At 42.5% G+C, this 26,811-nt stretch overlaps 1 protein-coding gene across 8 annotated transcripts in view; it reads right to left on the minus strand.

Moving 5' to 3' along the window:
* The window catches only part of ENOX1 (ecto-NOX disulfide-thiol exchanger 1), a 536,440-nt gene extending 512,323 nt beyond the window's left edge, over nucleotides 1-24,117 (minus strand). For 4 of the 8 annotated variants that reach the window (XM_090025275.1, XM_090025301.1, XM_090025231.1 and 1 more), the window contains exon 1: nucleotides 23,806-24,115. The gene's annotated coding sequence lies outside the window, so the exon portion shown is untranslated. The other 4 variants (XR_016438859.1, XM_090025310.1, XM_090025239.1 and 1 more) reach the window with 3 other exon arrangements.
* Nucleotides 24,118-26,811: the final 2,694 nt, after the last annotated feature.

A 26,811-nucleotide genomic window follows, 5' to 3' on the forward strand; every position in this document is an offset into this window, starting at 1 on the left:
GCAAATTACGTTTCAGAAGGCTGACTGTGTCATTATAGCAGAATACTACAGAACTCTAATACTCCCTCTACCCTATTTGGATTACGCAAAAATTTAGTACCTCCCACACAAGCAGGAAATGGGCTGGGTTTTAAAAACCAAAGCAGAAGATACTTCTAAAGATTTCACTTTTTCTCCTTTTTTGTCCTACCCCTAACTCTTTTATCCCCCAATGTTCCATCTGAGTTGGAATAAATTCATATTTGTTGAACTCATGGGCATACTGCAAAGACCATCTCTCTGAGTAATCACTGGCAGAGGACTGAAGCAAAGGAGGATGGAATTTGTCAGAGGGAAAGTACAATGGGGATTTTGTGCTATATTGGTCACACAAGTGGGATCAAATGATAAAACAGCAATACTCCATCCTACTGGCTGCTGTGGTCCCTTTTTTAAAATTTCTCTTGCTTTTCTTCTTGTTTAAAAAAACAAACCAAAGAAACCAACTGACTTCCAAACTAAATGGTAAAAAGAAGACATTAATCTGTAAGACTAAAATCAAAATTAAAAAAGAAAACCAAACACGTTACTCTGATGCCTCTCTCACTGAAAAAAATACATATTTGTATCACTTTGAAATACCTGGATTAAAAATCATATAACAATGCAAGGAGTTATCAGCCTGAATAATGTCTGGGTGTACACACATTTTTTTGTGTGCACCTGACATGTGTATTTAAATTTCCACTGCACATATCTCCAATTTGCTCAAATATAAGCCTGAACTGTGTAAACCGATATAAGGAACTGGTATGCCTAAGCTAGGCAAAATAGTGCCCTTACATTTGTTTGTACTTAAAAACCTAAATCCGTTGTTATTTTTTTTTTTTAATTAAGTAATAGCCATAATAAAGCTTACAAGATTTATTTTTAAATGTAGATTTACTAGTGACAGAAACTATTCATTCTATTTTACAGATTTTTCCAGACCAGACTTCTCATAGGCCCAAAAAGCTTGGTGGAAAACCTAACATGATATATTTATACGTATTCAGGGAAGTACAAATAAGCTGTCAGACTGAATAATTCCCAAACAGCACCTAGCACGCTTGACAGACAAAATGAGTTAACTATCTTATAGAGCATGTAGAGCAGTGGTCTCCAAGCTTTTTAAGTAGGAGATCACCTTTGGCAGTTAAAAGCAACCTCAAGATAACCATGTGCCACCCCCGTCCTCCCACCCTACAGCAGGTAAGTCTGTGGGGAGAGGGCAGATCAAGGCAGAGGGATATCAAGGCCCCAGCCCTAGCCCCACTTCCTCCCTCCTCACTGGGGCCTCAAGCTGCCCCCCGCCCCAAAACGACAAGGATGGAGGAAGGGGGGCTGCAGCAGGCACAGGCTCTGCAGAGCGGGGACAGTGGAACAAGCCACGCACAGCTTGCCCAGGGCCACCGGGGGGATGGGGGAAGAGGCACACAGACCGGCAGGGCATTGAGGGGCCCCCAGATCTGCATGCTGGCCGGGCTGGCTACTGCTGCTGCAGGCTGGGGCCAGAGCTGCAGGCACCTGAAAATTCACCATAGGCCCTGCTCCAGCTCGCACAAATGCACATGGCCACTAGACAGCCTAGAAAGCAGCTTCTGCAGGTAAGTCGGGGGTGAGGGGGAACTGAGGCCCCCATAGTGAAGGAGGGAGTTGGGTGGGGCTGGGGCTGCTGCTCAGCCTGGGCAGTATGTGGGGCTTGAGGCCCAGGGCCATCCATGGTCACAGGCCCCAAGCAGGGTACAGGACAGGGCCACGATTGGCTCATCCAGGGGAGTAGAGGGGGCTGTGAACCTCCTGCTATGCATCGTGCTGGAACTGCATGGGGGGGCACGTGCCCCACAGATTTGTGCATGGGGCAGAGGCAGGCTGCTCACTGGAAGCTCAGGGCTCTCCAGCCTGCTGTCCCCTCTCCTCCAAGGCCTACATGGCCTGGTGCGCAGGACCTGGCACAGCAGGGCAGAGCAGACCAAGGCGGGGAAGCTTGATGCTGCTGCCATGAGCCATGTGTCACCATGGCAAGGCATTCCCTTCTTGCCCAGCAGCAGCAGAGGCCTTGCAGCAGGAGCATCAAGTTCACCCACCCCACGCTGTCCTACCACACCAGGTCTCACTCGCTGGGCTGCAGAGGCCCCAGGAGGATGGCAGCAGGAGCAGGGCAGGGATCCCCGAGAAGAACTCAATAGAAGGTTCTTCTACTGCAGCCTGCCCCTGCCCCACATGCAATTCTGGGGGGGCCAAGAGGCCTAAGGGGCTGTGGTTGCAGAATAAGGGGCACCAGCAGTGAGACTGCAGGTCAGGAATGAGGGGCAATGGCATGGGCTGGGCACTGGCATATCAGGGCTGCTCAGCACCACAAAACAGTGGTGAGAGACAGCTGCAGCTGGACCTAGGTCCTGGTGAGAAGAGGGGACAGGGAGAGCTCTGATCATCCATGATAAAAAAAACCCAAATCAAATGCCAAAATGTATAGGTACGTAGCATTTATTTTATCATCATGATTGCAGCACTGGTGGGCTTCTAAATTGCTTTAAAATTATAAATATCTCAGTAAAACATTGTGTTCAACTGATGCATACAAACACATGCACACACACAGTGGCATTTCATTTTAATCATGATTTGGGGGGGTTAATAAGAGAATTTGCAAAATTTTAAATCAGAGAATTATTTTTGAATGGAGAAAGCCAGGATCCCTGACAATACTTTCCAATTAACATTATTGGGATTTGGCATGAATGGTCCATTGAGATTTATACAGCCAGCTAGACTAGTAATGCTTCTCAAAAGTTATAGTTGTAGACCCTTTTCAGACTTCTGCAGACATTTTGCAAGGTCAATTGAAAGATCCACATCATTAACTTCAACAGGCTTTGAACCTGGGTATATGAATTACTGGTCTAGGAGAGTTCTCAAAAGTCTCCACCTCCTTCAAAAAAACCTCAAAAGCCAAATCCTGCTTCTAACAGTATTTCCATGAAACTCAAAAGGAAGTCTACTAGACATAGTATTAAGAGAAGAGTTTCTCAGCATTTTCCTGGAATGTGGCCAAGTTAATCAAAATATGTTTCCTCCCTTCTTAAATCCCTCCAAAAATAACTAACAACTAAAACTGGATTTAACATTTGGATTTAAAACTGGATTTAACATCATGCAGGGGAAAAGGATAAAAAAAAATAACATGCACAGATAATCTTGTGATGGATATGACTAGTGAGTGATGTCTACAGGGATTGCTCAACACTAATGAAAATATGAAGAATTCAACTGGAAACATCCCTTGTAAGTAAGAAACACGTACATTAATACTGCCCAGAGGCACTTAACCTAGGCAACTAAATTACTTGTGTTTGCTCAAAGAGGAGACTACGCACATTGTTCAATGCATCTATTTCCATACCTTTGGGAGTTTCTTGATCCCTTTTTAGATAGGCAGTGCAGTGCGTACCTCATGAACAACACAGGAATAGCCCTTGGAGATGTGCACAATGACATTTCAATTCAGAGCCCCAAGAATCAAACACATTAAACTATACGCTATGTTGTGACCAAAGAGTGTTTTTAAACAAAGTAAAAGGGGTCTTTATGCATATTGTAGAACTCATTTTTTTCCTTTGTCAGACAAAGGAATAAAATGTTTTCATTTTATCTTAGCAGATGACACACCAAGCTTCTATCTAGTGAAAATTAAGCCATCCAACTCCTCTCATAAATGCAATTTATAATGGAAACAACTATAAGCATCCTTAACTTCAGCAGCACTACCAAAAACCATTGCAATTAGGCTAGAAATGCTTTGCATCATGAAAGGAGTGCACTGAGTTTTATTTGTTATACAGGACCATGCCATCCAAGTGCAGGCGGCAGCAACATTTACTGTGAAATTCATGGGAAGATAACAGCTGATTTAAAAGAGGATCATGTAAGTCTAGTTAAGGAGCAACTTTAGAAGATTATTTTCAATTACTGAGATAACATCATGGCTCCTCTCAGGGAAAAAAAAAAGAAAGGTATGTTTTATACACCACACACAGCATATGAAAGCTTTAAAAACAGTCTGCTTTCACCAGCAACATCAACCTCCTACTAATACTCTTTAACTCTGCTTTTCCTTCCCTCAAGTCATTTTTCCAATTATTTTCAGCATTTTCTTTGGCAGATTAATAAAAAGCTGCTTTTGACCACAAATAACAGGCCACAGAATGCCCTTTTACAGAGAATGTGTTTAACTTGTGCTAAAGAATATGGTACCTACTAATGGCTCCCTTCATTCACCAAATCTACAGGGCCGGAGCTAGGAATCAACTTTTTGGAAAGAACTCCTCAGTGATTTCAGAGAGCATGAGAACAACCATTGTGTGTAACAGCTGAGTTCACATCCTCCTAGACTAGTGTTGGGACTTGGGAGAAATACTCTCTCAGACTACAAGAAATTCTGGTGCAACAGCTTCCTTAATGTATATGGAAATGCTGTAAACCCAGAATAAAGCCCTACCTCTGACTTCACTCAGCAAACTAATTCATGCTTAGATCTGTATGCCTGATCTTTTAATAAGATAAGCAGCATCTCTACTGGTGTAGAGATGCAGACAAAGAGTCAAAATAATCATGCAGGATGTATACTGAACACTAGGAATTAAATGGTCCCATACTATTTCAGCACTATTGCTGCCCACCAATACTTTTCTGTGGGCAAGAGAAACTACATTTTACAGAAACAGTGTTCTTTGGACAGCAGAAAAACTAAGGACCTAACAGAAAATAAATAAATAGATTTGAGATTTATTTTATTCTGCATAGCAAACCAGAGACATATCATGAACATACATTAGTCCTCTTAAGATAGCTACAAGAGATATTGAAGGAGCTGACAGTGCTATCTTGTAACATTCCCTTCAGACCACCATCAAACAAATGCAATACAATACTACAGCTCTTCAGTACTTTAGTTAAACTAAAACATGTAGCACATAAAATGGATGTATTTCATAGATGGAAAAAAAACAAACAAAACTAATCTATATCGTCCAAGCACACATTTATCCCAGGTAAAACAGATAAAAAGGATGTGCATGTGATAGCATAATTAAGTGCTGTAGAGAAGAAAGACATCCTGGTAGAGAGAGAAATACTTCCCCTATCCTTGCATTTAAGATTTAAAAACCTGCCCTGTCACAACTTAGAGCAAGATTGTTGGCTCATCACCTACTCCAGTGTACACATGTCAAGACTGTTTTGTACAGCAGGATTTGTTCACTCATATTGACAAAATGAATGCCTCTCTTTTTTTTTGTTGTTTTTTAAAGAGAGAGAGAAAAAAAATCAACCCATTGAAAATAACTCCCTAATCTACTATCCTTTCAATAGAACTGAAGTGCACTTCACATTCACACAGTACACAAGCATCTTGAATTAGCAGGGAACTATTTTTAAACACATGAAGGATAAGATATGAAATTAGTTTCATGGGGAACAGAGAACCTTGGAGATTATTTACTTTCCCTTAATTACTTTGACTCACCACTAATTTAGCTTTCCTATGGTACTAAATATTTCACATTATAGTGTTGAACCAAAGGACGTAGGAGTATAGTTCTTAAGCATTTAGGATTAGTGACATTTTTAAAACACATAAAGAACACTTATCCTATTGACTTACCCAATGATAAAAGGGGTAAGAGATACTGTACTATACCAATAATTCTCTCTGTATTACCTCAAAAGTCAGGATCCTTATTGTTCACAGGCAGGGAGCTTTGTTTGGCAAGATCAAAATCTAAACTGGCTAATGCTACTGTACACATGCATACAACTATCTACAGGGTAGGACTAGAAATAATGAAGAAAAGTGGATCACTAAGGGGGAAGATTACAATTAATAGAAACATAGTTCAGACAGTAAAAGAAATTAAGTAAAAAAAAAAAAAAAAAAAAAAAATCAATATTCTGCTAAGGGAGAAAGCCAAGGTACCGTGTCTGAAGATCTACAATTAGCGATACATACACTACTGAAAATATATAGTATATGGTTTGATGGCATACATCAATCTTCATCACACAGGACATAAAATACAAATCAGCAACATATAAATACCCATCAGCATACAATACAACACCAAACAACAGGATCAAGTAAGACAACATTCCAAAAAAAGAACCTGTCACACTTGAAACTTGCTCCAGTTAGAAGAGTTAGATCTTGCAGCCTAGTCATTTTCCTGCTAAACAGATTTGCACTCAAAAGAACCATTGCAGAAAGGCAGAGAAAAAAAGAAAATTAAAAAAAAAAAAAAAAGAACAGAAGCAGGAAAAACAGTAAGTACTAGAGAGAGGATGGAACAAGAAAACGCAGAAAATGAGATGGAAGAAAATGAGCAACAAAAACCAAAGCATGGAAGGAGAAAAGTTAGGAAGGCTGAAGGCAGGCAGAACATTACAGAAAGAAAAAAACACAGAGAAGAGAGAATGAGAGAGAACACTAAAGCAAGACTAAGAATTAACCATATTTACTCAAATGTAAGACAACCCTGACTATAAGATGATTCCCTCCCCCCCCCCCCACAATAATTAGATTCTATAGAAAATATATACATTTGTTATACTTTTCCAGGTATAGAATCCAAGTATTGGAGGGTTGTCTTGAATTCCCCCCCACTTCCCCCAGTACACACTGCTACATCTGAGAAACCAGTGGCTAGAGGTAGGGAGGGAAGTCAGGCAGCCCTCTTGGCTTCTGCCCTGCCCACTTCTTCTCCCAGCAACCTTCCTATCCCTCTACCCCCTGGCCCCCACAGCCTCTGCCTCTTATCCCCATCCCCAGTCTCTGCCTCTTCCCCCCCCACTCTGGCTCCAGGTCAGGCCGAGTTCTCTCCTAGGCCTTCTCCTGCCCAGCCAATGAGCAGCATGGAGACTGCTGCATGGCCAGACAAGGGCTGAGCTTCCACAGGCTGTGCTCCAGGATGGAGCAGCCTTGCAGCATCTGCCAAAGGGAAGTGAAAGTCATAGGCAGGAGAGAAGCTGCAGACAAGCAGGGTTAGGAGGCTGCTGTGAGTCTGATTCTGGCTCTGACCCAGGCTCAGGGCCAGTAAGAGCCACAGCAGCCACCCATTCCCCCCCGCCTCCACTTTATATGCAAAATATAAGACAAAGGGCTCCCCTCCTCCCCCGCCCCCGCTGATGGGGGGGAGGACATCTTATAGTTGAGTAAATACAGTAACAGAAATAAAGGTAGACCAGGTAATAGAAAGAGGAAAAATCACAGGAAAAAGAATACAGATGGGCCAGATGCAACAGTAAGTATCTGACATGGCAGCTCAACATCATATTTCTTCTGAAAATTACATGGAAAACCAACAGCTTTTTTTTAAAAGGGAAGCACATGAAATATGTATTTCTTTGGACTGACAAAGTTTCCATTCAAGGCATATGGCTTAGGGGTTGGTCCCATCTGCAGGCAGAGCAAAGCAAACAGGGCTTCCATACAGCCCTCTTTAACCCCTATACATAATAATAGGACTAAATAAAAAGAGGCAACTCCTAACTGACTTTTTCTGCCTAAAAATCTGGCACAACACAGAGTTGATAATTTTTTATGTTGACCAGTCTTCCCTGGACAAGAAAAAGTAAAAACACTTGATTCTGTCAAAATATCCCATGTAGCAGTATGTATTACTGTTACCGTACACTTGTAATTATAAGGGCTCTCATTAAGCAGAGTTATCAAAACATTCATTATGGCACAGAACTTAATTCTTCTATCACTTGTCAATAACTGATTTATCAAAATAAATTATTAAACCAATTAGCCAAGCAATCTCTATGAAACTACTTTTAAATATCTTCAAGGTCTTCATGTGAGATTTTGTTATGGAAGAAGCCTTTTATTTGGGTGGCATTGTACATTTATTGTGGCACTGCAGTAAAATGGATGTTACAATTGAATGAGAGAAAGAGACTTCAAAAGTCCAAAGAGGCCGTTACAAAAATATTTATCACAATTTTATTTAAGTCTTTTGAAGCAGCATGGATTTTTTTTATATATAAAAAACTAACCCAAGCATCATGTTGGTAATTACAATTCAAGGTACTATGTTAAAAAAAATACTCACAAATATTCAGACCATAAGGAAACACACAGCTAAGGTCCCCAAAAACCAAGATTATACTAAATACTTCACAAACCAAGTGAGAAACAGTCCTTCTCCTAAATAACAAGTGAAGGTATTGACATTTTTGTGATGACAAAAAGATTAAACTAACAGATGGACATTACCTCTGGGTTTGTTTGTTTTTTGTCTCAGGGATAATATTTAGGGCAGTTAAGACCAGAGACATTTCTTTGTAGTCACCTGTAGTTATATATGCTTTTGTTTTCTATAAAGTAAAATCTTACTTAAAAGAACATTCTTTTTCATTTTGTGAGAAAACAGCAGTGTTCCCTTACAGGGTTTCTTTTTCTTGCTGTTCTTCAAATGGGAGATTCTTTCAACCTTAATCACATGCTAACCAAGCTTTTGACAAGAAATTCCATTAAATATTTGTGAGTTGTTCAGTGAAAGGACTTCTTTCATGCCTTGCAAGCCAAACAGGTGCCCCAATCAACATTTGTTTTACACATACTAGGGACAGCACAATAATTTCATTTTATTATAATGCTTAAAACAGTATATATACACTCTACATAAAGGGAAATATTTTCCTTCAGAATATAAGCAGCACCTACTGCACTGAGTTTAATGAGAGACATAAATGGGTACTAGTAAATGATAACACATTGCACAGTGAAGCAGATACAGTATATTTTCTAAAATATCTGCCCAGAAAAGTACTTGATAAACACCAGTCCATCCATTTTTATCTCTCCTTCATAATACAAATAATTAGGAGTTACACAACACCCTTAAATGAGCATTCCTTAAATGAGATACTTTACAAACAACTGTTTCATTGACAACTACAGTGAATACTGATCTTAACCACAGTATTGTGCTAATAAACTGACCCTCAGCCTCAGGGTCCCTGTTCTTATATAACCAACCTATTGTAGGTCACCTTGGATCTTCTACAAGACATAACAAGCACAGAGGTTATATGAGTTAATTGCACAGTTACTGCACAATAATGGGCTTTATAATAATATGGTCTCTTTCTACTGAAAAAAATTGTCCTCACACTGTAACTCAAGTTTACAATAGCGTTATAGTTTCATAGTTTTTGGGGCGGAAGACCATATAGTTATGTCACTTGATAACTATACAATTAGTTAAGATAATGCATTAGCTATATGGGTTTTGACAATAAAATGCAATTTAAGAACCTCACTCCAAAATAAAGACAACTTTGGATAAATTAGATAGCTAGAGAAATATAAAGCTAAATATTCCTCCTTGGACCATATCAGAAACCTAAGAATGAAGAACCAGACTGTAGGTACTTCCCAACTGTTAATCAAGGCAGACTCCCATAATCTGTGAAATGACTCCAGATTTAAAGCACTGCAATTCAGAATCTGGCCCTATAGATTTAATTCAAATGGACACTTGAGACAGTACACACTTAAAAAGGAGCAATTCCATTGGGGTGCCTGAGAACTAAGTCTGTTGCACAGGAGAGTCCAGAAGATATTTTAAAAAGGGATACATGTTTGTACTGAAGCTTGCAATATTGCCGGATTCACTGCTCTAGTTCCCTCAAAAAGGAGGTGAATGTTACTGATCATGTTACAAAGGTAAGAAATGAGGTCTTATGGCCCCTCCCCACCACCAACTTATCTCCCTACCCACTCCCCCTTGGAAAAAGATATATATGACACTTGCAAAGTCAATCCACAATCTGGTAGCATACATCTATAAAAACCCAAGAAAAACTGTACTTGTTTTTCACTTCCACGTATAATTCTCCTTTTCCTTCTCATCTTCCTTGCATACTCTCTGGCATACTCTTTAGAAATTCACCACATATCCCATTTGGAGAAACTGTGCTAAAAGAATGGCTGGAAAAATAGAGCAGATCATTTCAAAACTGAAAGATATCCAAATTCAATCATTAATATCTCTGTGGTTCTACTTTCATTATTTTCCACCATTTTGGTGTAATGAATTGTGAACATTTCCCTACAAAACAGATTTAGGATAGGAATCTCAAGTTTCAAGTGTTAGGTTATATAAAAGAAGGTTCTCTCACCGTTTTATTCCAGCTACCATATAATCAGGCTTTTTCCTCTCAGTCTTTGATCATTTTATTCAAGATCAGACCTGTTCTTAAGTTTCTACAGCTTCTCAGAAATATCTTATTTTTTAGTTTGTGTGGTACTTTGGTCACTAATTAGACTGACCCAGATTTCCACTGGGAGAGTGCACACATCAGCCTGTAATCTGTCATAGTCCATCTGAAATCATAAAACTAACTTCCTCTGCTTTGCTAAGTTTAGTCATTCTGTGGAGCCTCTTGATGTTTAAGATTCATGCTATATTTTCATCAGTCCCATAAGGTCATGCTCACTATACAATTTAAGCGTGCTTATAGTACTTGGATCAAAAGGTAGACACAATCTTCTTGAGTGTCACTAAGTATCATTAGAAAACTGGGATATAAATCTCCATGCAACAACGAAGTTGACAGCAGTTTGTAAATAATTACTGAAATTCCAGATTTCCGGTGTGTTCTTCATTCTTCATGACATGCAGGGTATTGAACAGCCAAACATCAGAAGGTCAAACTGACTGAACTTCATGAATTCTCTCACCATTTTGTCCTTCAAGCATCTGAAGAGCACCTCTTTACCATACTTTTTATAGCATTGTTGGCTGGCCTCATTGTTAACTTGGATACAATGTTCTGTGGTCTTCTTTACAGAGGCATAAATGATACATTAAGTGGGGCTGCATTTATTTTTGCACAGATGTTTGCAGGCAGGATCACATCATTTCTTACATTTAGCCAGCCACCTTGCATTAACATCCACGTTCAGTTTTAGTTGTTCTTCCTAGATTTCCTCATCTGCTGTGTTCAGTAGTGGACTGAGAGATTAAATAGAGAAGGAAGCATGTTCAAGATAAAGTACTTCAGTCACACCTTTAAAATGCATACTTTGTACTACCCAAAGGCGAAGGGGGGGGGGGGCGGGGGGACAGCACCAAAATAAAGCCTCTACCTTTTATTGTTTTTAACAAGCAGTTTAACATTTTGGTAGCGATTAATCCAGAATTAGGCTGATGTCAAAGAGTCACGGGATGGCTGGAACAGGGACTTCAATTATCATCACAGCTATTTTTCAATGTGGATAATGATGGTATCAAAGGTTCTCATGTGCAGAATTTGACAATTTTGCATATGAGACACTTGCACATGTAATGCTCAGTATTCTGCTCCTTCACTTCAACGTTCATTTTTATTCAATAGCCCACTTGATCTTGAAGGACCAAAGAGACTGATTTTCTGAATTTTTTTTTGTGTCAAAAAATCTTGTCTATCCTGCTGCTTAATTTTTGGCAACACACATATTTTAGATCTGTAATGAAAAGAAACAATTCTTCTTTCAAACCATTCACTACTTTGCTTCCTACTACTACTATCACCTTTAGGTATGTTAAGCTAGATCAGGGCTGCTCAACCCCTTGGCCCTTGAGGCTTTCCCACAGATCCTGTGGCAAGCCCCATGGGCCATGGCTCTGTGTGCTAGATCAGGCATGAAGAACAGTGTTTGGGGGCTGCACAAAGCTCCCAGAGCCTGATCCCAGCCAGACAGGAGCAGCATGGAGACCCTGGAACTCAATACCAGCCGGACAGGAGCTGGCCAACTGCAGCCTTGGGTCCACCACAATCCAATGGCTGGGGAATTGGCTCCATGGTCAGACCCAGAGGGTGGTGGTTGATGGAAGTCAATCGTCATGGTGCCCTGTGACCAGTGGGGTCCCTCAAGGCTCTGTCCTTGGACCTATATTGTTCAACATCTTCATTAATGATGCGGACATGGGAGTCAGAAGCGGACTGGCCAAGTTCACCAATGAGACCAAACTTTGGGGTAAAGCATCCACACCTGATGACAAGAGGGAGATTCAGCTTACCTCAACAGGCTCAGCAAATGGGCAGACGAGAACCTGATGGTGTCTAACACCGAAAAATGCAAGGCTCTCCACCTTGGGAGGAAAAACCTGCAGCATCCTTATAGGCTGGCTAGCACTATGGATGAAAGGGACTTGGGGGTGATGATTGACCTGCAATATGATGCTGCGGATAGTAAAGCAAGCAAAATGCTGGCTTGAGTCCATAGATGCTTCTCAAGCAAATCCCAGGACGTCATTCTCCCCTTGTACTCAGCCTTGGTGAGGCCACAGCTGGAGTACTGCGTCCAGTTTTGGGCTCCACAATTCAAAAAGGATGTGGAAAAGCTTGAGAAAGTCCGGAGAAGAGCCACGCGCATGATCAGAGATCAGGAAAACAGACCTTATGACCACAGGCTGAGAGCTATGGGACTCTTCAGCCTGGAAAAGTGCAGGCTCAGGGGTGATCTGATAGCCACCTATAAGTTTATCAGGGGTGTTCACCACGATCTGGGGGAAAGTTTGTTCACCAGAGAGCTCCAAGGGATGACAAGCTCAAACGGTTATAAACTCCTCCAAAACCATTTCAGGCTGGATATAAGGAAGAACTTTTTTTCACTGCCCAAGCCCCCAAGGTCTGGAACAGCCTGCCATCGGAGGTGATTCAAGCACCTACTTTGAACGCCTTCAAGAGAAATTTGGATGCTCATCTTGCTGGGATCCTCTGATGCCAACTGACTTCCTGCCCCTGGGGCAGGGGGCTGGACTCGATCTTCCAAGGTCCGTTCCAGTCCTAATGTCTATGAAATCTATGAAACACAAAGTCCTAGAGCCCAATCCTTGCTGAGCAGGACACAGAGCCCCATGCTGCCTCCACCTGGCCAAAACAGGGTCCAAGGTCCCGCATCGCCCCTGCCTAGCCCTTGTGTGTTGGAATCAGGTTCTAGCTAGGTGTAGTCGGCACAAGCCTCCACGGGCTCATCCAACCCATGGATGGGCACCCCACCACTCATTTGGCCAGCAGTGCCAAAAGTGTGACCACCACTCTAAACTAGATAGTGCTTTCTTAAGTTATCACCTATGTATAGCACCATGAACAATGCATGCCCCCGGAGGCTGGGAGCGGGGGGGGGCACGATGGCTGCCCGCAGGCGGCGGTGGTAAGCTTCTGCAGCCATGCCAGTGGCCGAGGCAGGCTGAGCAGGGTGCTCCTGCAGGCAGTCATGGGGGATGGGAGGGCAGGGGGATGAGCAGTGACAGCTCACAGGCACTGCCAGCTGTGCTTTTCCACAGGGGGTGCACCCCTGTGCATCACCAGTGTGTAGCACCAAATTCTTTTCACATAAGTATAACTTCACCACTGGGAAGACTGAAAAGGAAAAATAGGATTAACCAGCTCAGGGCTGTATAACATTTGGGTGCCTACCCTCCCCCTGCACAATGAACAAACTACCCATCTCAACCCCAGCCTCGCAGCTGTGGGCTTCTCAATTGCATCCCAATAGTGATCTATATAATTTATGAACAGTTAATTACACCAAGTACCCAGGCCCCTCTCTTGAAATTATCCATCTCTACAGTGCTTCCCTTTTCTTTCAGATTTTACATAGTTCTTTTTCCTTATTTATTGTTTAATAGGAAACAAGACCTTTCATTTTTCCTTTTCTAGTAATTTTGTGTCCATCCACAGACAGAAATCAGAACTTACATTTAACTTTACATTTTTCTAAAGACCTTACTTATTTCTGAGTAAAGACATTAAAAAGATGGGGGGGGAAATCCCAACCCCCCTTCCCCCAGAAAATAAGACACGAAAACCAAATTAGTTATAATTAAAACCTGAGTTTTTCACCACCCTTCAGGTAACAGCATTAAACATGCAGTATGCCTTATACTTACAAGCTTGATGAGCAACTGGATAGCCCAGCACACATTGGCAGAGTACCAAGACTCTCACCTGCAGGTTGGCAGTTTAAATTTAAAGCCCAGTTCTCTGGTCATTGAAAATTTATGCCATCCATGCCACTGTACCAAGCCATTGCTCACTGGTACAATAAAAGGGGCTGTTTCCATCTACTTAAGAGACAAGTATTCACAGAAAACTCACTGGCAAACAAGTACCTTCTTCACACCTTTCGAATGTGTACCTTGCAATTACATACTGGCAGAATGGCCTTTCATTTGTTGAGAAGGAATCACTAGAAGAGGAAACTTCAGAAACAGCTAAAATCAGAATTATTTTTCTCTTTTACGCATAATAATTTCTAATTCTTAAGACATGAAACAAACAAATCTGTCCACCACACTTTGTTTACATTTTCACTGTATGCACTGTGAAAAAAATCAGATGGGAGGCAGGAGCAAGCAGAGAGAGACAGGCTCTTTGAAGCTAGCAGAACTGTTCAGAGTGCTTGCTTATACGTGTGCCCGTCCACCACATTTTGTTTACATTTTCACTGTGTGCACTGTGAAAAATCAGATGGGAGACGAGAGCAAGCATGGACAGGCAGACTTTCTGAAGCTGGCAGATCTGTAGCCGATCTGCTTATATACATTTGCCCATCTCCCAGAGGACTGTAAACATAAGCTTCTATCATGTAACTATAACTGTACCACCTTGGGCTGTGATCTCATATGTAGGGGTCTACTTAACCCATGGTAAGACAAAGCAGTTTTCACGGCATGAAGAATTGATTGGTGGGCATTTCCCAGGGGCCCAGCCCCTTGCCACTGATGAGGCATACACCATATAATTTAATAGCAAACCCCATGGAAAGTAAGTTATATCATATACTTTATCATACTGTTATAAATCTAAATATTAAAATTTAAACCTAAAGTTAAATATAGTATACATATAAATTTATATCTAGCATGAATTATAATGTATCATCATAATTTATTCTACGCTGCATTCTACAAAAAAGTTAGACATACTAATTAACGCTAACTTAATAGAAATAATTTTAGTTGTTAAACCCTAGCATGCAGCATCCATCAGTAGTTGCAGCTGACATCCTCTGTCTCGGCAGCACGAAGACTTCACCATACACTGAGCTTGCACGTTCTGCATCCACTGAATTGGTTGACATTGTAAGACGATCAATTGTGTTGGCTTTGTATCACGGTAAGCACTGGGACATCTAAAACAACTAATTACATAAATAAAAAGCTTCAGGTTGTTTTCACAGGAAATCCCAGCCAGCAAGAGATTTCCTGGAGATTGCAGACAATGCCATTTTTCACAATTTCTGCAAAAAAAAATGCAAATTAAGTAGACCACTACTCATAAGGTCTCAAAGCTAAGCAACGTCACAACTCCAAGGAAAATTCTCAGTAAATTAAGTGGATCACTTATTTGGTAAATTTCTTTTGAGTTAGCATTGAAGTGAATCCAGCACTATTAATCCTACTGTGGGGCATCAGCAGGGAATAACCCAAGTATCTCCATCACCAAAGCACAGGCCTCTATCACCAAGAAGGGGCAATTCTTTTAGTTTATGACAGTTAGAAGCTTTTATTTCATATGCAGAATACGTGACTGATTAGGAGACACCTTTTGCTAGCATTTCATACCAACATAGTACTTTACTATTTGCAATGAAGAATAAAGCAATTTACCACAATTAAAGACCCCTCAGCAATTTTCCTACCAGTCTGGATGTTCACATCTTTTCTAGACACATGATTTAATGTAGTTTTCATGTTCTCTCTCTCTAAATTCACTGTGCCATTTTAAGTGGGATATCTGACAGTTTGCTATCTTCTTCACTTCCCACCCATAGAGATTTTTGTGTACCACACTAATAGGTGTATTAGAAATGTCTAAATAGAGTTACTATCATGCTCAAGTCCAGAAATGGCTGCTCTTCATTAGTAGGAGGCACTCCCACGTATTACTTGAACAACTTAAGCATTTTACAGGATAAGACTCTCTATCAACATAAGATTTTTACTATAATCACATGCAAGTACAGGCTTTTTCTCCTTAAAAAGAGATAGGTTATGAGAATTAGAAAAGGAAGAGGATAACTCTTCTCTCCTATTCCCTATAGAACATTTTTCTTTCTTGGAAGGATGTTAACACTGATAATCCTGGCTAAAGTCCAACTCCAGCAGTACATTCTGAGTATCTAAATTTCTTCTACTGTTTGTTGAACACTCTTCTGAAACTGCACACAAAAAATTGTGGAACTAAATATTTTTAATTCAACAACTTCATTCTCTTAACTGTACTGAGCAGAACCAGAGATCTGCTCAGAAGACACCGGGTCTCCCTTATTATCTATCCATACAATCAAGTATACCCACACCATGAGGTATGGGCTGTATTACAACTGTATACTTAAATATTATTGAAAGGCATTTTGTTATCCTTATTTTTAAAGCTAAAAATAAAGATGCTAAAAAAGACCTTTCCAAAGAGGAAGCTAGGTAACAGACAGAATCTCAGTCCAGCTTCAAAATGAAATGGTCAATAAGCCCTGGCTCTACAAACACTTGTCCATATGAAAGACTTTGGGACCAACCATGCATTTATCAAGCCAATAAATCGTACACCATCTCTAATCTGACCAACTCTCTTCCCTACTCATTACTAGACCCAGGAGTTCAAAAACCCAAAGTCAGACCACACACAGGATGCAATTGGCTTAAAGCACAGGATTTGTTTTTAAAGGATAAGCTATTGGCTATTGTCACTGTCCTGGATTCCAGGTCTGTAGTTGCCATTCATCATATTTTTAATCTTTGGCTGGAGGGCAAAAAACATACTTGTTTCTTAATATGCTACCAGAGTCTTACATAAATACATCATTCCAGCTTCAAAAACATACATTGTGAGAGCTGGAAACATTGCACCTTACCTACAGTATATTCTCAGGCATGGAGCTGGGAGACATGTCACACGAGCACATTTTCTGATTCCTTGGGCTTTCAGTGCAAGTAGACCCACTCTCCATCCACCACCACTAGTAAGGCAAGAAGACAGGAGACCCTGATAAGCAGCTGCTTAAAGACCACCCAGCTCACAGGAGCCAGCTGCTGTGAGTGAAGGACATAATACAGGGGAGGCAGGAAGGTAGAGAAGAGAAGGCAGCTGTATATCACACTGACCTATTGACTTAATATTTAGGTTAAAAAAAGAAAAAGAAAAAAAAGACAACATAGTTTCCTACACTGGCGTTCTTTGCCTGTCCCTTCTCCAAGTACTAACTCAGATGAACCCTGTGGCACTGAGTAAGACCACAATATAAATTTATAAAACACAAAGACAGTTTTTCTTACACCATGAATTACATTATGGCCAAGTAAACACTGTAGGCTGAGAGAGGCTGGTCGGCCAAAAATGTGACCTGCTTTCTATCTTATCTTGAATGAGAATGAAACTTAAATATGGAAAGGACCAATTAGATTATCCACTCCATCTCTATGAAAATGGAGAATTGCTTCCTGCAGCAAGGCTATTAGCAATGTATCCAAGCTCACTTTAAATGTCACAATCAACAGAGTCCTAATCCATCAATCCACTGCAAGTTTTTACCTGAGTCTGCCTCAGTTTTTTCTTGTCACATTATTTCCAGATAGCCTCCCAAAACCACGTTAAACATTCCTCCTTTGGTGTTAAAACTCTTCAGATATCTGTGCACTATTAATCCACTGCCCCCTGTATTCAAGGCCAAATCTATACATTTAGCTATTATTTTTTCCTCCTAAGATAACTCCTCCAGGCCCCTAGGTTTTTGTTGCTCTTCTTTGAACTCTGTTCAGTTTGTCAATAAAATAATTGTAATGCTATGTTCAGAAAGTCCAGGGATACTCACTGAAGAGTCTTACAGAAAGGGTCTTCAAATTCCTTGTTCTGTAATGCTGTGTAATCAACTAAAAATGAAACAATCTTTTCTGTAACCAGATTGACCTCATGTGTGATCTGCTGTCCGGTAACATTCCTAGGTCTCTTCTAGCATTACTGCTTCCAAGGTTTCTCCTTCCATTAAAGCATTTTATATTTCAGATTCTTTCACCAGTTGGGCTTGCATTGTTCCAAATTTTGTCCTCTCTACAACACCATCTAATCTAGCATTCCTAAGAATTTCATTCATCTTCTGTTTACTCCCCATCCTAGATTTCCAAAGAATCTGTTAAATTTAAAATAATTTTTGCTTTAGGCCTCAATCCAGCAAAGCACTTAATTGAACACCTAACTTTAAATACATGCTAAGCTTAAGTCACATTGATCTTGCTGGACAAAGATGAATTTAAGCATATGGTTTAAGTTAAACCATTAAGTGCTTTGCTGAATCAGAGCCTTAGTTTCCTGCCTCTCACCCTCAATAAAACATGCAACACCACCAAAAGACAACTGAATGCTACAAAACAAACACTTTCTAACAACTCTACAATTAAAAAAAAAATCAAATTTATGTTTCTGTCCACACCACAATGGTAGAGGTCTCAATAAGCTGCTGAGGAAATAACTTCCATCTACCCATTCCTACTCAGAGAGTCAAATAAGTTCCACTCAATCCCGGAAGTGAGGTCATGAGGACTCCCTGGGGACACTCCTGGAACTGTACTCAAAACCTAGGTTTCTACAGTGCTCAAAAATGGTGGCTTCAGGCGTCCCGGAAGCTGCCTCACTACCTCATTTTCCAAGATGAAGGATGCACAGAGCTGAAGGAAGTAGGCAGGACAGCCACGTCCAGACAAGTGCAGATGTTTGGTTCCCTGGGGACAACCAGCAGCAGAGCACCTTGTGCCACCGCTAGCTGTCCCTGGGGAACACCTGTGCCATGCACCCTCTGGTGCACAGCAGGTTACCCCCGGTGAGGTAGGGGTGGCTGGGGCCAGCACTAGGCTAGCTCCAGGAGCCTTACCTAGGATCCTGGGGGCCTCCTGGGGCTGCAGCAGCAGTGATCCTGCCATTTAGAGCCTGGCTGACAGCTGGAGTGTAGCTCCAGCCAACCCAACTCTGATTTCGAGTGACACATGCTGCCCCCGCATGTGCCGCTGCTTCCGCCCTACCTGTGGGTATTTTTTGCTCCCTGGATATCCAGGAGTCAACCTCCCCCTCCACACCTCCGTGCTGCTCCCTTGCAGTGTGGAGAACACCTGAACGTGTGGTATGTGTCCACATACTGCACAACCATGCGCATCTGGATGTGGCCAACTTGTTTTCTCAACAGTATGACTGAGTACTCTGTCATGGTCACGTAGACAATACCCTAAATGGCCTTGGGTCTGCCTACTCAAGGGAAACTCTCTCTCTCTCCCTCTGTGAAATATGCTTAGGTGATATCAGTGAAGGAATCTGTAAAATCCCCTCAGTTTAAAGAGATAAGACTGCTAGCAGGTAACTCTTTCTGAAGGACCCTTAGCTTTGGAACTCTTTCCCCACATCCTAGCCCCAAACTTATCATACTTTAGGATGCCCGGGGGTACAGATGCATAAGGAAAATGGGATACATCCAGGTTTTTCAGTTCATAATTGCTTAGCTAGTTCATTTTTGGTGAGGACTCCTAGGTTTCTTTCTGTTGGTATACTTTAAAGAAAGGCATCAATGAAAATCATAGGCCAAGTCCACCGTACGTAAATCCCACATAAAGCCTTAAAATGAGCACATAGTAATCTGGACCTTCCTTTCATAAACAAATAAAGGGGATGTGGAAGAGAGATCTGACAAATGTTTAATCTGAGCATATCAAACATCTTCCAAAACAGAGGGGTAGATTTTTGTCCACTGAATGGGATGGGGTTAAGGAGTGGGAAGGGAAAAAAGAATGCACCAGACTTCGGGGGGGGGGGGGAAGAAAAGATGCAACAAAGAGTAAAATCACACAGCAGTTCTAATCCACGGTTTTGTATTTACCACTGTACCTGCAGCAGCAGCAGTTGGCATAACAGGAGTTTCATGGAGAGTATTCAAAAATCACTTCTAACCGTCTTTAACGGTTTAGGGACAGAAGCACTGCACTACATCTTCTTCCCTCTAGGTCCTTTCTTCACACATTTTTCTTTTTTCAATGCCGTTTCATTTTCTGCTGCATAAACTTGGAGAGGTCAAAATGGTCAGGAGGCTAAAGCACAATTAGATTAGTCTGTGGCCATTCTAGCTACAAGGTTCTAACTTCAGAGGAATTGCCATCTAAGAAAAACAGTGAAGAAATATTTTGAAAATTGCTATTTCCTTTAAACTCGCAAGGGCTACCAAAGCTCAAATGCTTTGTTATAAAAGTAAATTGTGTATACTTACTATGCTACTAAAATACATGTTTTGAAATATGTATAAGAAAACAGCTACTCACTGGTACTTGACAGAATTATAATATTCTCTGACCACTCAACTTCAACCATGTTTATTCAAATTGTATGCATGTTATAACACTACAAAATCTTACTGTTTACAATGAATTAGACACACCTTCATATTATAAATAAGTAATACATAACAGCATATTCGATTTTAAAAATAATGTTGTGAATCCCAAGGAGCCACTCAGGGAATCCAGTACCCATGCCAAACAATGTCATTGTTTAATAATGCATGGATGGTAAATATACTGCTGTCCCAAATTAAATTTCCTTCTGATTTCATAGTTTACAAATACATACAAGATCTTTTAATTCTACTGAATGTATCAAACATCTATATTTCCCTAATCTCAAATGTGAAAGTGATCTATCAGCTTGATAACCAATTACAAAATATCTTCTATTTATGATACTAAAGACTGACACATACACAATTTTTGTAACTTTCTACTACACAGGGGAAAAAATAAGAACTTGTTAAAAAGGATAATCCAAAAGTACCTCAGCCCGTTAAACATGTTACCATACATTTCCTTTTTTCCACCACAGTAAAATATCACTGCCAGAATTTTGAGAACCAAAGCCTGCTAAAATAAAAGCTGAAAACTGATAGGCAGTAACTACAGATCCAGGGTTTATGTCCACAGCATGCACTAATGGATTTTTTCAGATAGATGGCAGTACATGTAATGCATCCAAGATTAAAATATGGTCCAACGTCAAGATTTCATTTCAGTGCCGAGAAACGCAAACTAGGAAAATTACTGCATTATCAAGATAACTTTAAAAGATTAATAATTAAGAAACTAGTCCTGCTCCCACTGTAGCAGGTTTTTCCATTTATTTCAACAGGAGCAGGTTGGGCCACAAGAATTTCAGCTAAGCAGAGCAAAACCCTAGGTTTTACTTACCATTTCTATGAATGCCAAAAATTGTTTTAAGTTCTTATAAATATAACATACTGAAGATACAACAATGAAAAAGAGTAATTTCCAATAAATACCGCATAATAGTTAGAGTCAGTGATAAACAGAAAAACAGGTTCTCACAGGCCCAGTAATCACTTCTTTTTTAAAAGATAAATATTTTGAACTGTTATTATTTATCAAAGCTCTACAAATATTATTAATCGCATGTCATCTTACTCTAAAAGAAAGAAACATCGAGCTATGAGGAGCACATGAAATTGTAACCGTTTCACTGCAACCCACAAACCCCATGCTCACAAGAGTGAAATATTTTAAAGGGAAATTAAAATAAACCAAACAGGAGCAAGCCTCACTTCATACTTGGTAGTTCCTCATCTGCTTTAGGGTTTCAATGTATGGCTGTCATGATGTAGAAGCATCCTCTATCGTTTTGTTTTCTATTCACAGTGGGTGGTTGCTAGGGAACAAAATACTATTGTCTGATTTTGTGATCTATTGCCCAGTTTGCCTTGTAATAATGCCTTTGAAAATTTAAATGGAGAAGGTATTTTTGTTTTTATAAATTTATCATTTAAAATACAAAGATGAAAGAGTCAAATATGTACAGGGAGGAAAGAGGGGGAAGAATAATAGTCTATAGAAATCTTGCTAAAGCAATTTAAGAGAAAGGGTGGAAATACCCCAGGACAATGAAAACAAACTATCCTGACAACAAATGGACTTGAGTACTCTACCAGCACATACATACACATGTGCAAAATCATTCTGCCACAATATCGACAGTTTCCCCTAACTTGTCAAAGAACATAATATACCCCGCTTTCTAGTGGTACAAGATTTCATTTACTACTTTAGAGTTATTGTATACAGTAAGTTCCATACATGCTATACATAACAGAATGTGTGCTACAAGCAAAGCATGCAACACTCAGATTAGAGCCGGGTAGGTGTTATTCATACTGTAGTTATTTTTGGATCTCAGTTTATTTACTTAATCATTTCTGCTCCCTGGGAGAGACAGAAAAGTCTAAGTAATATGCTCCTCTGTTCAGTGTAAAAATACAAACTGCAAGAGAGCAGACATGAAAGCTGCAGAGACAACCAAGAATTCCACACGTGTCTTACACTGACAACGCTTCCTAAAACAAAGGATTAGAAGATTATTAAAACCAGACAATTTGGAGACCTGTGACGACATCTCCAAGAAGACAACGGCATCAGACTCTAGCAGCAAAAGGCAAGATACTTAGACCCGGAGACAGAAGAGCATATGTACGAAAGGATGCCACCACAAAAAAAAGATTTGAAATAAAGCCCAAGCCTGTGGGGCAGTCGCTATTCTTTCCCGTGTACCTGGAATTTCACACTGGGCACCACAAGTGCTATTTCAAACTCCTTTCAACCTGTCATCTCCGAAACCCTGGACTCACCCCCCTCCCTACCCTCTCCCCCCCCGCTCCCCACCCCCGTTGCCTTTCAAATTGGAGAGAAAACAAGTAATATACCTTCCACAACAGGCATCAAAGCCATGACGTCCTGGCAGAACTTAGGGAGCAAGGCAAGTGATACATAAAACACACTGCTCACTGGGATGACCGCAGAGCTCCTTCCTTCCTCTGGCCCGGAGACAAGTCACCTCTGTGTCCCCTTGCAAGATGCAACTCTCAGAGGGTTTGAAAGAAAGAGCGAGCGTGCCAGAGGCAAGTTGGCTCTCTCCGTGCCACACACGCCACAGCAAACCACCCTCACAGCCAGGAGCAACCGGAGGCAGGTATCACACTTACCATCAAGTCTCTTGCCTTGGCAGGATAAGATGTAGTCCCCACCACACACACACACACACACACACACAACTCACCTACTTCTCTGAGTCTGAGTGCACACACATACACATGCAAAACCCACCTACTTCTGAGTCTACACACACACAAAAAACCCACCTACTTCTCTACGAGTCTGAGTCTACACACACAGATACATACAAAACTCACCTACTTCTCTGAATCTGAGTCTACGCACACACCCCCTCCCCTACTTCTGTGAGTCTGAGTGCACCCACCCACCTACTTCTCCATGGGGCTATCCCCTCCCCCCAGCCAGGAGCCTACAGGTGAGAGTCCTCTGGCTCCTGCGGGGGGGCCGCCACCCAACAAGGTCCCTCAGGGCAGCCCGGTGGGAGCAGCCCACCCAGCGCCCGGGGGGGGAAGGGCGGCAGGGGCTGGACCAGCGCCGTGCCCCGGCCGAGCCACCCCCCCGGGGTGCCTGCCGGGCGCTGGGGCCGGCAGACAAACTCTCGGCGCCCCCCGCAGCCAATCAGCGCGAGGGAGCCCCCGTGCCCGCCCCACGGGCCCAGGTGCCCGGCGCGGGGCCGGGCGGGCGGAATGAATGGGCCGCCGCGGGTTCGAGACCCGCCGCCGCTCGGGGCCGGGCGAGCGCAGCCCGGGGCTGCCGCAGCCGCGCGCGGGGAGCGGGGTTGGGACGCAGCCCAGATGCTGGCGCCTACCTGCCGCCGGTGCCCAGCCGCCAGCAACAGCAGCGGCCGCCGCCTGGCCTGGCCGGGCCGGGGCGCGGCGCGGCGCTTGCGAGCCCCCCCTGTCCCGGGCGGAGCGCGGTGGCGACCGCGCCGGAGATGCTGCAGACAGAGGACGCCCCGTGGCGGCGGAAAGCCTGTGCGAGGCGGCGGCTGCAGCTGGAGCCGGGGGTGGCGCGGAGACACGGCCGCCTCGGATCCACAACGTGCGTGTGTCGGTGTCGGGGTGTGTGTGTGTGCGTGCGCGCGCGTGCAAGGGCTGCTGCCGCTGCTGCTGCAAGGGACCGAGGGAAAATTCTCCCTCCCGGGGAAAGGCGGAGGCGAGCGGCGAGAGCAGGTGCGCGGCCCGGCGGGGACGGGAAGGGAGGGGGCCCCGGCGAGTTGCGGCCCCCGCGACCTTGGGAGGGGCGGGGGTCGCCGGGGGTACACACACCACACCCTCCACAACACGCGCGCGTGCTCACACAGCATGCACGCGCACGTGCACAACACTTGTGAGGGGACACCCACCCCACATGCGTGCCGAGCGTGTGAGGGGACACCCACCCCACATGCGTGTGGTTGCACATGCCCGTGCGTGTATATGCTACACGCGTGTGCACGTCCATATGGAACATGCACAAACCACACGCATGCACACACACCACACGTGTGCACCCACACACAACATGCACATGCGTGTGCATGCACAGTGTGGACACAAGCCACACACTTATGCACCCACTCAACACACGTGCTTGCACGTTACACACGTGCACCCACACAACACCCATGCATACCCACACAACATGCACGCATACGACATGCGCATGCACACACAACACACATGCATGTATACATGCAAACCATGTACACATGCCACATATGTGCACGCACACGCACACAGAGGATTGAGCACCCAGCCCAGCGTTCTGTCTTGAATTCGGGCCACCCAGCCCCAAGCACACAGGGCCCTGCAGGGTGTGGGGGTGGGTTCCCTGGCACTGGGAGCCACCCAAAGGCTGCAGGGAGTGCTACACGCAGCTGAGAGAGGTTCCCCACAGAGCGCCCTCTCCTCCCCCACCCCCCAATTAACAGCCTTCTGCTTAGTTCAAGGGGGAGCCCCAGGCCTCCCGTGAGCCCTGTGGTGTGTTGCTCAGTTTGCCAAACTGCACCCAATTCCTGCTGGCTTCCTCCAAAGTGCAGGAAGGAAGCTCAGGGCAGGGCTTCTCAGCCAGAGAGCCCCAGGTTCCTTGCAAGGGTGCTGCACAGTGTTAGGGGTGTGAGGTGTGCCAGACACAATCTGCAAGATACATCCGGAGATTTTGAATGGGAATCCTCACGGTGGTCCTTCAGAGTTCTTTGCAACCAAAAAACTGCTCTATAATTTTTCTGTAGGCAAAAAAACAGGAGACAAAACAAAGAGCTGGCATTTCCAGAGGGTGCTTTGAGTCCATCAGGGGGTGCCTTAAGTCTAAAAAAAGGTAGAGAATCACTGTGGACTCCAACCTTAGAGTTCTCTCTGATTTCAAACTATGCTAATCCAGCATTCAAGCGCTCCTGCTGGAGGAGCTGTTTTCAAATGGGACATGAAATCCACAGCAGGTCCTGATTGTTTATGGCAGTATAATCCAGTGGGTAGAGCCCTGCCCTTTATCCAGACCACTTTGCCTTCTATTCCCCCAGGCTGCCAGTGACCCACTGTGTGACCTTGGGCTTATTCACATTGCTTTTCTGCACTTCCCTTACCCTTCTGCAAAAATGCCTGGATGTAATGAGCCAGAGAAGAAAAGGGCTCTTAGAGAGCCAAACATTATTTATTATTGAGACTTCCTTGGCCTTCTGTGAGCAGAGGGGTTAATGCTATTTTTGTGGCTGAATTCCAACTTAGGCAGAAGGTATATGCTGCTCTAAATTTATCCTCCAGTTTCAATTAGAAAAGTGAACTTCCCTGCCTTAAGCTGTGGTATACTGTCCTATGCCACTCTCAAGATTTTTGTTTAAATATTATTTTCCTGGTGGAGAAGGCAATGCCATTGTGTAATTTGTATAGCAGCTGACAACGTGCCTTAGCATACCTTTAAGTGAGGATAATTTTGGCGAAGGAAAAAAAAAAATTTTTAAAAAGAATTAAAACTATATATTAGATATGTCTCATACCCTTCATTTCTAGTGATAGAAAGATATTGGACTTTTAATTTAAATTTTCTCTTTTCTGTGGAGTTTCTTTCACTAGAGTATTACAGAGCTTTTACTGTATTATACTATACCTAAAGTAAATACTTCAATATGAGTGCTCCCACTAATGTCAACTGCAAGGAATGAACCAGTCATGTTTTCAGTTTTGCACACATACAAGTGTTTGCAGGATCCAGCCTTAGTTAATAAATGCTCCCTAAACTCGAGATCCTGAAAGTAATTCTCAAGTGGAGGCTGATATAGCAACATCTCTGATAACACAAGTTTTTAAATTTACCTGACTGCCAGTTTCAAAAAAAAATGTTTTATAGGGTATTTTTTTCACCCTAACAATTGTTATCGCTTTAGTTGTCTTAAACTCAGGGTGTGTTTACACATGCATTTATGCCAGCTTAAATTTACTGTACAGTAAGTGGGAATAGGCTGGCGTCTACACATCCAGGCATTAAAGCATATGCTGCAGGTATCAAATTTATGCTCAAAATTGGCGTAAGTCACCATGTAGGCGTGCATCTACATGTGCAATGCAGGCATGCACATGTAGACACATGCCTATACTGTGAAGTCATTTAAAACTGGTTTAGAACTTACTGGGTTAGAGATCTAGGTTACTGCGCAATAAATGCGCATGTGTAGACTCACCCTCACAGAACTATTTGCAAGAGAAATGGGAAGTTCTTTATCATGATTTTTCACTGCAGCAAAGCCATTTCAGCATTGTTTCTATGATTTGTTATGTGAACTTCAGGAGAGTTTAAAAGCCGTAATGAAGATCAGTACTTCAGTGCACCTAACACATAC

The sequence above is a fragment of the Crocodylus siamensis genome, chromosome 1 (assembly GCF_052110815.1).
Source record: "Crocodylus siamensis isolate JL-2025a chromosome 1, ASM5211081v1, whole genome shotgun sequence".
Taxonomy (NCBI): domain Eukaryota; kingdom Metazoa; phylum Chordata; order Crocodylia; family Crocodylidae; genus Crocodylus; species Crocodylus siamensis.